Genomic DNA, 10,729 nt, shown 5'->3' on the forward strand with positions numbered 1-10,729 from the left:
TAAAGACCATCAATTGGTGTGCTGTATTAAAGTTACAACTACCCCCTTCACTTGCCATTTGGAGACACCACTATAATTTCATAAAGGCCTACAATCAGAGTGTTGTCTTATAGTTGCGACATCCCATTTGTCTTGCTATTTGGTAACACTACTAGTGTACTGCAAAGGCCTTCAATTGGACTGTTGTATTAGGGTTGCAACTATCATTTTCTCTTGCTATTTGGAGACAATACTAGAGTGCTGTAAAAACCATCAATGAGAGTGTTGTATTAGGGTTCCAACTACTCTCTTCTGGTGCCATATGGAAATACTAAAAGAGTGCTCCAAAGAATTTCATTTGGAGTGGTGTATTAGGGTTGCAACTATCCTCTCATATTGACATATGGAGACACTATTAGAGTGCTACAAAGACCTTCAATTGGAGTGTTGCATTAGGTTTGCTATTTTCATCTTCTCTTGTCATATGGAAACACAGTAGTGTGCTGCAATGATCCTCAATGGGAGTGTTGTATTAGATTGCAACTACCCTCAATTGGAGTGTTGTATTAGTGCTCCAAATACCTTCAATTGGAGTGTTGTATTAGGGTTCTAAATGCCCTATTATCTCACAATCTGGAGACACTACAAGAGTGCTCCAAACACCTTCAATTGGAGTGTTGTACTAGGGTTATAAATGCCTTATAATCTTGCCATATAAAGACACTTCTAGAGTGCTCCAAACACCTTCAATTGGAGTGTTGAATTAGAGTTGTAAATACCCTATTATCTTGTCATCTGGAGACACTACTCGAGTGCTACCAACACATTCAATTGGAGTGTTATATTAAAGTTGTAAATGCCATATTATCTTTCTATATAGAGTAGCGCTCCAAACACCTTCAATTGGAGTATTGTATTAGTGTCGTAAATGCCTTTTTATCTTGTCATCTAGAGAGACTACTCGAGTGCTCCAAACACCATCAATTGGAGTGTAGCATTAGTGTTGCAAATATCCTATTATCTTGACATCTAGAGACACCATTAAAGTGCTCCAAACACCTTCAATTGGAGTATTGTATTAGGGTTGTAAATGCCCTATTATCCTATCATCTGGAGACACTACTAGAGTGCTCTAAACACTTTCAATTAGAGTGTGGTATTAGGGTTATAAATGCCCTATTATCTTGCAAACTGGAGACACTACTAGACTGCTCAAAACACCTTCAATTGAAGTGTTGTATTAGGGTTGTAAATGCCTTACTATCTTGCCATCTGAAGACACTACTCGAGTGCTACAAATTCCTTCAATTGGAGTGTTGTATTAGGGTTGTAAATGTCACATTATCTTGCTATATAGAGAAATTACTAGAGTGCTCCAAACATCTTCAATTGGAGTGTTGTATTAGTGTTGTAAATGTCATATTATTTTGCCATCTAGATACACTACTTGAGTCCTCCAAACACCTTCAATTGGAGTGTTGTATTAGGGTTGTAACTTGTCATCTGGAGACCCTATTAAAGTGCTCCAAACACCTTCAATTGGATTATTGTATTAGGGTTGTAAATGCCCAATTATCTTGTAATCTGGAGACACTACTAGAGTGCTCCAAACACCTTCAATTGGAGTGTGGTATTAGGGTTGTAAATGCCGTATTATCTTTCCATCTGGAGACATTACTAGATTGCTCCAAACACCTTCAATTGGTGTGTTGTATTAGGGTTGTAAATGCCCCATTATCTTGCTATATAGAGACAGTACTAGAGTACTTCGAACACCTTCAATTGCAGTGTTGTACTAGTGTTGTAAATGCCATATTACTTTATCATCTAGAGACACTACACGAGTGCTCCAAACACCTTAAATTGGAGTGTTGTATTAGGGTTGTAAATGCCTATTATCTTACCATCTAGAGACATTATTAGAGTGCTTGAAATAACTTCAATTGGAGTGTCGTATGAGGGTTGTAAATGCCCTATTATCTTGCCATCTGGAGACATTACTAGAGTGCTCCAAACACCTTCAAATGGATTGTTCTATTAGGGTTGTAAATACCCTATGCTCCAAGTAATGTCTAAATTGGAATGTTGTATTAGGGTTGTAAACGCCCTATTATTTTGCTATATAGAGACATTACTAGAGTGATCAAAACACCTTAAATTGGAGTGTTTTATTAGTGTTGTAAATTCCCTATTATCTTTCCATGTAGAGACCCTACTCGAGTGCTCCAAAACTTTCAATTAGAGTGTTGTTTTAGGGTTGTAAATGCCTATTATATTGCCATCTGGAGACATTAGTAGAGTGCTCCAAACAACTTCAATTGGAGTGTTGTATTAGGGTTGTAAATGCACTATTATCTTGCCATCTAGAGACATTACTAGAGTGCCCCAAACACCTTCAAATGGAGTGTTTGTATTAGGGTTGTAAATGCCCTATTATCTTGTTATATTGAGTCACTACTGGAGTGTTACAAACACCTACAATTGGAGTATTGTGTTAGGGTTGTAAATGCTATATTATCTTGACATCTAGATACACTACTAGAGTGCTCCAAACACCTTCAATTGGAGTGTTGTATTAGAGTTGAAAATGCTCTATTATCTTGCCATCTAGAGACACTACAAGAGTGCTCCAAACACTTTCAATTGGAGTGTTGTATTAGGGTTGTAAATGCCATATTATCTTGCTATATAGAGACACCACTAGAGTGCTCCAAACACCTTCAATTGGAGTGTTGTATTAGTGTTGTAAAAGCTTTATTATCTTGCCATCTAGAGACACTATTTGAGTGCACCAAACACTTTCAATTGGAGTGTTGTATTGGGGTTGTAAATCTACAAACACCTTCAATTGGAGTGTTGTAAATGACCAATTAGCTTGCTATATGAGACATTACTAGAGTGTTCGAAACAACTTGAATTCGAGTGTGGTATTAGGGTTGTAAATCCGTATTATCTTGCCGTCTGGAGACACTACTATATTACTCCAAACACCTTCAATTGGTGTGTTGTATTAGGGTTGTAAATGCCCCAATACTTTGCTATATCGAGACATTACTAGAGTCATCCGTACAACTTCAATTGGAGTGTTGTATTAGGATTGTAAATGCCCTATAATCTTGCTATAGACATTACTAGAGTCCTCCATACAACTTTAATTCAAGTGTTGTATTAGGGTTGTAAATGCCCAATTATCTAGCCATCTGGAGACATTACTACAGTGCTCCAAGTAATATCTAAATTGGAATGTTGTATTAGGGTTGTAAACGCCCTTTTATCTTGCTATATTGGGACATTAATAGAGTGGTCCAAACACCTTCAATGGGAGTGTTGTATTAGTGTTGTAAATTCCCAATTATCTTGCCATCTAGAGACACTACTCGAGTGTTCCAAACACTTTCAATTGGAGTGTTGTATTAGGCTTGTAAATGCCCTATTATCTTGCCATCTGGAGACACTACTTGAGTGCCCCAGACACCTTCTATTGGAGTGTTGTATTAGGGTTGTAAATGCTTGATTATCTTGCTATATAGAGACATTACTAGAGTGCTCCATACAACTTCAATTGGAGTGTTGTATTAGTGTTGCAAATGCCATATTATATTGCCATGTAGACACTACTTGAGTGCTCCGAACACCTTCAATTGAAGTGTTGTATTAGGGTTGTAAATCACCTATTATCTTGCCATCTGGAGACACTACTAAAGTGCTCCAAACACATTCAATTTGAGTATTGTATTAGGGTTGTAAATGCCCTATTATCTTGCCATATGGAGACACTACTAGGGTGCTCCAAACACCATCAATTAGAGTATTATATTAGGGTAGTAAATGCCCTATTATCTTGCCATCTGGAGACACTACTAGAGTGCTCTATACTACAATTTGAGTATTGTATCAGGGTTGTAAACGCCCAATTATCTTTCCATCTGGAGGCACTATTGAAGTGCTCAAAACACATTAAATTAGAGTATTGTATTAGGGTTGTAAATGCCCTATTATCTTGCCATCTGGAGACACCACTAGAGTGTACCAAACACCTTCAATTGGAGTGTTGTATTAGGTTTGTAAATGCCTTATTATCTTCTTATGTAGACACTACTTGAGTGCTCCGAACACCTTCAATTAAAGTGTTGTATTAGGGTTGTAAATGCCTTATTATCTTGCTATGTAGAGTCACTCCTAGAGTGCTACAAACACCTTCAATTGGAGTGTTGTATTAGGGTTGTAAATGCCCTATTATATTACCATCTGGAGACATGACTAGAGAGCTACAAATAATTTCAATTGGAGTGTTGTATTAGGATTTAGGATTGTAAAGGCCCTATTATCATGCTATATATATTCACTACTAGAGTGCTATAAACACCTTCAATTGGAGTGTTGTATCAGGGTTGTAAATGTCCTATTATCTTTCCATCCGGAGGCACTACTGAAGTGCTCCAAACACATTAAATTAGAGTATTGTATTGGGGTTGTAAATGCCCTATTATCTTGCCATCTGGAGACACCACTAGAGTGTACCAAACACCTTCAATTGGAGTGTTGTATTAGGTTTGTAAATGCCTTATTATCTTGTTATATATAGTCACTACTAGAGTGCTCCAAACACATTCAATTGGAGTGTTGTATTAGGGTTGTAAATGCTCTATTATCTTGCCAGATGGAGACACTTCTAGAGTGCTCCAAACACCTTCAATTAGGGTGTTGTATTAGGTTTGTAAAAGCCCTATTATCTTACCATCCGGAGACACTACTAAAGTGCTCCAAATACCTTCAATTAGAGTGCTGTATTAAAGTTGTAAATGCCCTATTTTCTAGCCATCTGGAGACATTACTAGAGTGCTCCGAACAACTTCAACTAGAGTGTTGTACTAGGGTTGTAAATGCCCTATTATCTTGCCATATGGAGACATTGCTAGAGTGCAACAAACACCTTCAAATGCTGTGTTGTATTAGGGTTGTAAGTGCCCTATTATCTTGCTATATAGTGTCACTACTAGAGTGCTACAAACACCTTCAATTGGAGTATTGTATTAGGGTTGTAAATACCCTATTATCTTGCCATTTGGAGACACGACTAGAGTGCTACAAACACTTTCAATTGGAGTGTTGTATTAGGGTTGTAAATGTCCTATTATCTTGCAATCTGGAGACACTACTAGAGTTCTCCAATCACCTTCAATTGGAGAGTTGTATTTGGGTTTTAAATGCCCTATTATCTTGCCATATGGAGACACTACTAGAGTGCTCCAAACACCTTCAATTTGAGTGTTGTATTAGGGTTGTAAATGTCCTATTATCTTACTATATAGAGTCAATACTAGAGTGCTACAAACACCTTTAATTGGAGTGTTGTATTAGGGTTGTCAATGCCCTATTATCTTGACATCAAGAGTGCTCAAAACACGTTCAATTGGAGTGCTGTATTAGGGTTGTAACTGCCCTGTTATTTTGCTATATAGAGTCAGTACTGGAGTGCTATAAACACCTTCAATTGGAGTGTTGTATTAGGGTTGTAAATTCCCTATTATCTTACCATCCGGAGACACTACTAAAGTGCTCCAAATACCTTCAATTAGAGTGTTGTATTAAAGTTGTAAATGCCCTATTATCTTGCCATCTGGATATATTACTAGAGTGCTCCGAACAACTTCAACTAGAGTTTTATATTAGGGTTGTAAATGCCCTATTATCTTGCCATATGGAGACATTGCTATAGAGAGTCACTACAAGTGCTACAAACACCTTCAATTGGAGTATTTTATTAGGGTTGTAAATACCCTATTATCTTGCCATCTGGAGACACGACTAGAGTGCTACAAACACTTTAAATTGGAGTGTTGTATTAGGGTTGTAAATGTCCTATTATATTACTATATAGAGTCAATACTAGACTGCTACAAAGACCTTCAATTGGAGTGTTGTATTAGGGTTGTGAATGCGTTATTATGTTGCCATCTGGAGACACTACAAGACTGCTCCAAACACCTTTAATTGGAGTGTTGTTATAGGGTTGTAAATGCCCTATTATCTTGCCATATGGACAAACTACTATAGTGCTGCAAACACCTTCAATTAGAGTATTGTATTAGGGTAGTAAATGCCCTATTATCTTGCCATCTTGAGACACTACTAGAGTGGTCCGAACACCTTCAATTAGAGTGTTGTATTAGTGTTGTAAATGCCCTATTAGCTTGCCATATGGAGATACTACTAGAGTGCTCCCAACAACTTCAATTAGAGTGTTGTATTAGGGTTGTAAATGCCCTCTTATCTTGCCATATGGAGAGAGTACTAGAGTGCTCCAAACACCTTTAAATGGAGTGTTGTGTTAGGGTTGTAAATGCCTTATTATCTTGCTATGTGGAGTCACTATTAGAGTGCTATAAACACCTTCAATTGGAGTGTTGTATTAGGATTGTAAGTGCACTATTATCTTGCTATCTAGAGACACGACTAGAGTGCTGCAAACACCTTCAATTAGAGTGTTGTATTAGGGTTGTAAATGGACTATTATCTTGCAATCTGGAGACACTACTAGAGTTCTCCAATCACCTTCAAGTAGAGTGTTGTATTTGGGTTTTAAATGCCTTATTATCTTGCCATCCGGAGACACTGCTAGAGTGCTCCAAACACCTTCAATTGGAGTGTTGTATTAGGGTTGTAAATGTCCTATTATTTTGCCATCTGGAGACACTAATAGAGTCCTCCAAACACCTTCAATTAGAGTCTTGTATTAGGGTTGTAAATGCCCTATTATCTTGCAATCTGGAGACACTACTAGAGTTCTCCAATCACCTTCAATTGGAGAGTTGTATTTGGGTTTTAAATGCCCTATTATCTTGCCATATGGAGACACTACTAGAGTGCTCCAAACACCTTCAATTTGAGTGTTGTATTAGGGTTGTAAATGTCCTATAATCTTGCCATATGGAGACACTAATAGAGTCCTCCAAACACGTTCAATTAGAGTCTTGTATTAGGGTTGTAAATGCCCTATTATCTTGCAATCTGGAGACACTGCTAGAGTTCTCCAATCACCTTCAATTGGAGTGTTGCATTTGGGTTTTAAATGCCCTATTATCTTGCCATATGGAGACACTACTAGAGTGCTCCAAACACATTCAATTTGAGTGTTGTATTTGTAAATGTCCTATTATCTTGCCATCTGGAGACACTAATAGAGTGCTCCAAACACCTTCAATTAGGGTGTTGTATTAGGGTTGTAAATGCCCTATTATCTTACTATATAGAGTCAATACTAGAGTGCTACAAACACCTTCTAATGGAGTGTTATATTAGGGTTGTAAATGGCCTATTATCTTGCCATCTGGATACACGACTAGAGTGCTACAAATACTTTCAATTGGAGTGTTGTATTAGGGTTGTAAATGCTCTATTATCTTGCTATATGAGACACTACAAGAGTGCTCCAAACACCTTCAATTTGAGTGTTGTATTAGGGTTGTAAATGCCATATTATCTTGCCATTAGAGACACTACTAGAGTGCTCCAAACACCTTCAATTAGAGTATTGTATTAGGGTAGTAAATGCCCTATTATCTTGCCATCTGGAGACACTACTAGGGTGCTCCGAACACCTTCAATTAGAGTGTTGTATTAGGGTTGTAAATGTCTTATTATCTTGCTATGTAGAGTCACTACTAGAGTGGTACAAACACTTTCAATTGGAGTGTTGTATTAGGGTTGCAAATGCCCTATTATCTTGCCATCTGGAGACACGACTAGAGTGCTACAAAAATACTTTTAATTGGAGTGTTGTATTAGGGTTGTAAATGCCCTATTATCTTGCAATGTAGAGACACTGCTAGAGTTCTCCAATTACCTTCAATTGGAGTGTTGTATTAAGGTTTTAAATGCCTTATTATCTTGCCATATGGAGACACTACTGGAGTGCTCCAAACTTCTTCAATTAGAGTGTTGTATTAGGGTTGTAAATGCCCTATTATCTTGCTATAGAGTCACTGCTACAGAAGGTAAAGAAATCAAGATTTTTGGGTTTAGACGGGATTTTCCCTCTTTTAAAGGCACCCTAAGGATTGTGTTGCTAAGTGTCAGTACTGTTTTGAATTATTTCAAATCCCTGAAGAACACAAAACCTTGCAGGCGGTGTTGAATCTCCAAGGTGAAGTTAGTGCTTAGTATAGTGGTTACCGTACTACTCATGACCATCATTCATGGGATGAGTTAGCCAAACTAGTTAAAGTGAGATTTTCTGATGTTACTAATCAAACAGCTTACGAGGAGTTAAAGATATTGTATCAAACTGGCAGTGTGAAGGAGTACATGCAAAAATTTGAAGTGGTAAAAATCAGGTCTCAAATTGAATCTCCATATTTACTAGAGAATCACTACCTCACTGCTTTTATCACTAGGTTAAGAGAAGATATTAAACACTTGGTACTGGCCAAATCTCTATATTGTTTGTTAGATACTTTTACACAAGCAAAGCACAAGAAGCTGCTCTCGATTACCAGTCTAAAAGAAATAGAATGAGGTTTAAACCTACTGCTACACCTACAATTACCCACCCTACAACCAACAATTCAAAACCAAAAACTATTGAGTGGAAGCCAGGAAATGGCAATACCAGAAATACCCTTATTGAGCAAAGAAGGGCTCTTGGGTTGTGTTATAAATGCACAGAAAAATATTACCCAGGGCATCAGTGCAAGGTTAATGTACATATGTTATTGGGCAATGCTGGGGAGGGGGTTGGTGGTGGAGAAGAGGAAAGATATGAAATCCCTGAAGTACAAATTGAGTTAGAAATTGAAGAAGCAATTGTGTCAATGTGTGCAACCTCGTCTATGCCGCATTTGACCACAATGAAATTTAAAGAAAAAGTTGGTGAAAGGGATGTGTGTGCATTGTTGGATAGTGGGAGCACCCACAGTTTCATCCAGCCTCAGTATTACAAGATATGAACCGTGCTATTTCTCAAACAATACCCATGATTGTAATGATGGCCAATGGACAGAAAATGGTGACTGATACCAGGTGCGAAGGGTTAACAAATAGTTTACAAGGGTATCAATTCACTGACAACTTGAGAGTGTTGAATATTCAAGGGTATGATGTTACTGTTAGTATGTAATAATCTAGAAGTCAATAATACGATAATTTTATCATATATATATTTTGTTCATGAATTGGATGATTAATCAAGATCGTTTTGTTGCCTTGAGTATTATTGCATTTATGAATCATTTCGAGTTAATGACTGGAATTGTGAAACTTCATAATATAGATGATATATATATGTTGGGTTTCGGGGTAACCAAAACCCGTTTAGGCTTAAGCTGCGGAAAGAACGTAAAACAAAAATTTTACTTCTAACTTAAGCCAAGGATTAAACGGGGTATGTCAGGAAACTTTCTAAGGCGGTCCACCTTCAGTATTCCTTTGGCATCAAAACCCAATTTAATCCTTTTACATATCTACTCCATGATTGATTTCTAAAACTTTAATCTACTTACCAATTAAATAGATTAATATAACATATTTATACCTTGTTTCCAAATCACAATTGGAATGTAGACCGAGTGAGTAGAGCTACATCACGGGAATGACTCTCCTCGGAGCACCAAACATATGGTGCCTCATAGGTTATCCACCAGGACTAACCAGAGAGCGATTTATTTCTTTTGCCATAAATACTATAAGTCGCGGAATTCTGCAGAAACACTATTCACCGATCACATGAATATTAAACAACAAACCGTAAACCGAGAAAGAGAGAAAATATAATTAACGAACTGATCAGACAATCCGATAACACGTGAATTAGTAATTTTTCTCTTTCATCTCACCCCTCTATTTATAGGCATTTGAGGAGGTTCATCAATGGCCAAAATACCCCTCAAGTTCGGCCTATTTACCAAAATGCCATGCCACCTTGTTACGCGCAAAAGCGTATGCACAAAGTTTTAGTACAATAAGATGTACTTTTTAAACCTTTAACACACGTTTGAGTTAAATTGCAAGTGCACAATTCTATCAAAGTAGTATTTGAGGTGTCGAACTACAGGGAGTATGATAAAAACTTAGTTTAAACTCTACTAATTAATTTCAGAAAATAAAAGGAAAGTAAAGTGAAATAAAAGTAAATTGGGGGGGTTTGTTCTAACAATTCCTAAATTTGGGTTCAATACCCGAATAGAGAGTTTAAAACAATAAAGTACATGAATGAAAGAAAGATTGGTTTGCTTTCTAGATGAGGAGATCTAGGGGTATTCGGTCTACAATCCCTTGCTAATTCTATCTATTCTGTATTTGTTTGAATTAATGTATGATTTGACGAGGTTTCTAACCTAATATGTTATTAAGGGTTACTTTCGTAAATTAATAACGTGCCTAGGTAATTCGGACTTCTTGATTAGGTTCCTCACCCTAGCTACTTAGACCCATTGAGCTCTTGTAGTCTCTCATCTCCTCAAATATTGGTACTTCGCAATTAAGTCCATCATACCAATACCCGATTCGAATTGAGATGTCCTAATTAGGGTTTGGCTTCACAGTTAGGTTCTTCACCAAGTTCCTAATCTTAATTTCTATAGTTCCGGCTTAGATTAAATTGGATACAATCTTAATCTAAACCTAGGGTATTTGCATTCATAATTTGGTACTATCCTATTAATCACAGTCAATTTTGGTTCTTTCGAATCCAAAACGGGATACTACAATTCAAGTACTATGTAATCAACACAAATTATTAAATCACAGAAAT

The sequence above is a fragment of the Carex rostrata genome, chromosome 14 (genome assembly GCF_964058835.1).
Source record: "Carex rostrata chromosome 14, lpCarRost1.2, whole genome shotgun sequence".
NCBI classification, from domain to species: Eukaryota; Viridiplantae; Streptophyta; class Magnoliopsida; order Poales; family Cyperaceae; genus Carex; species Carex rostrata.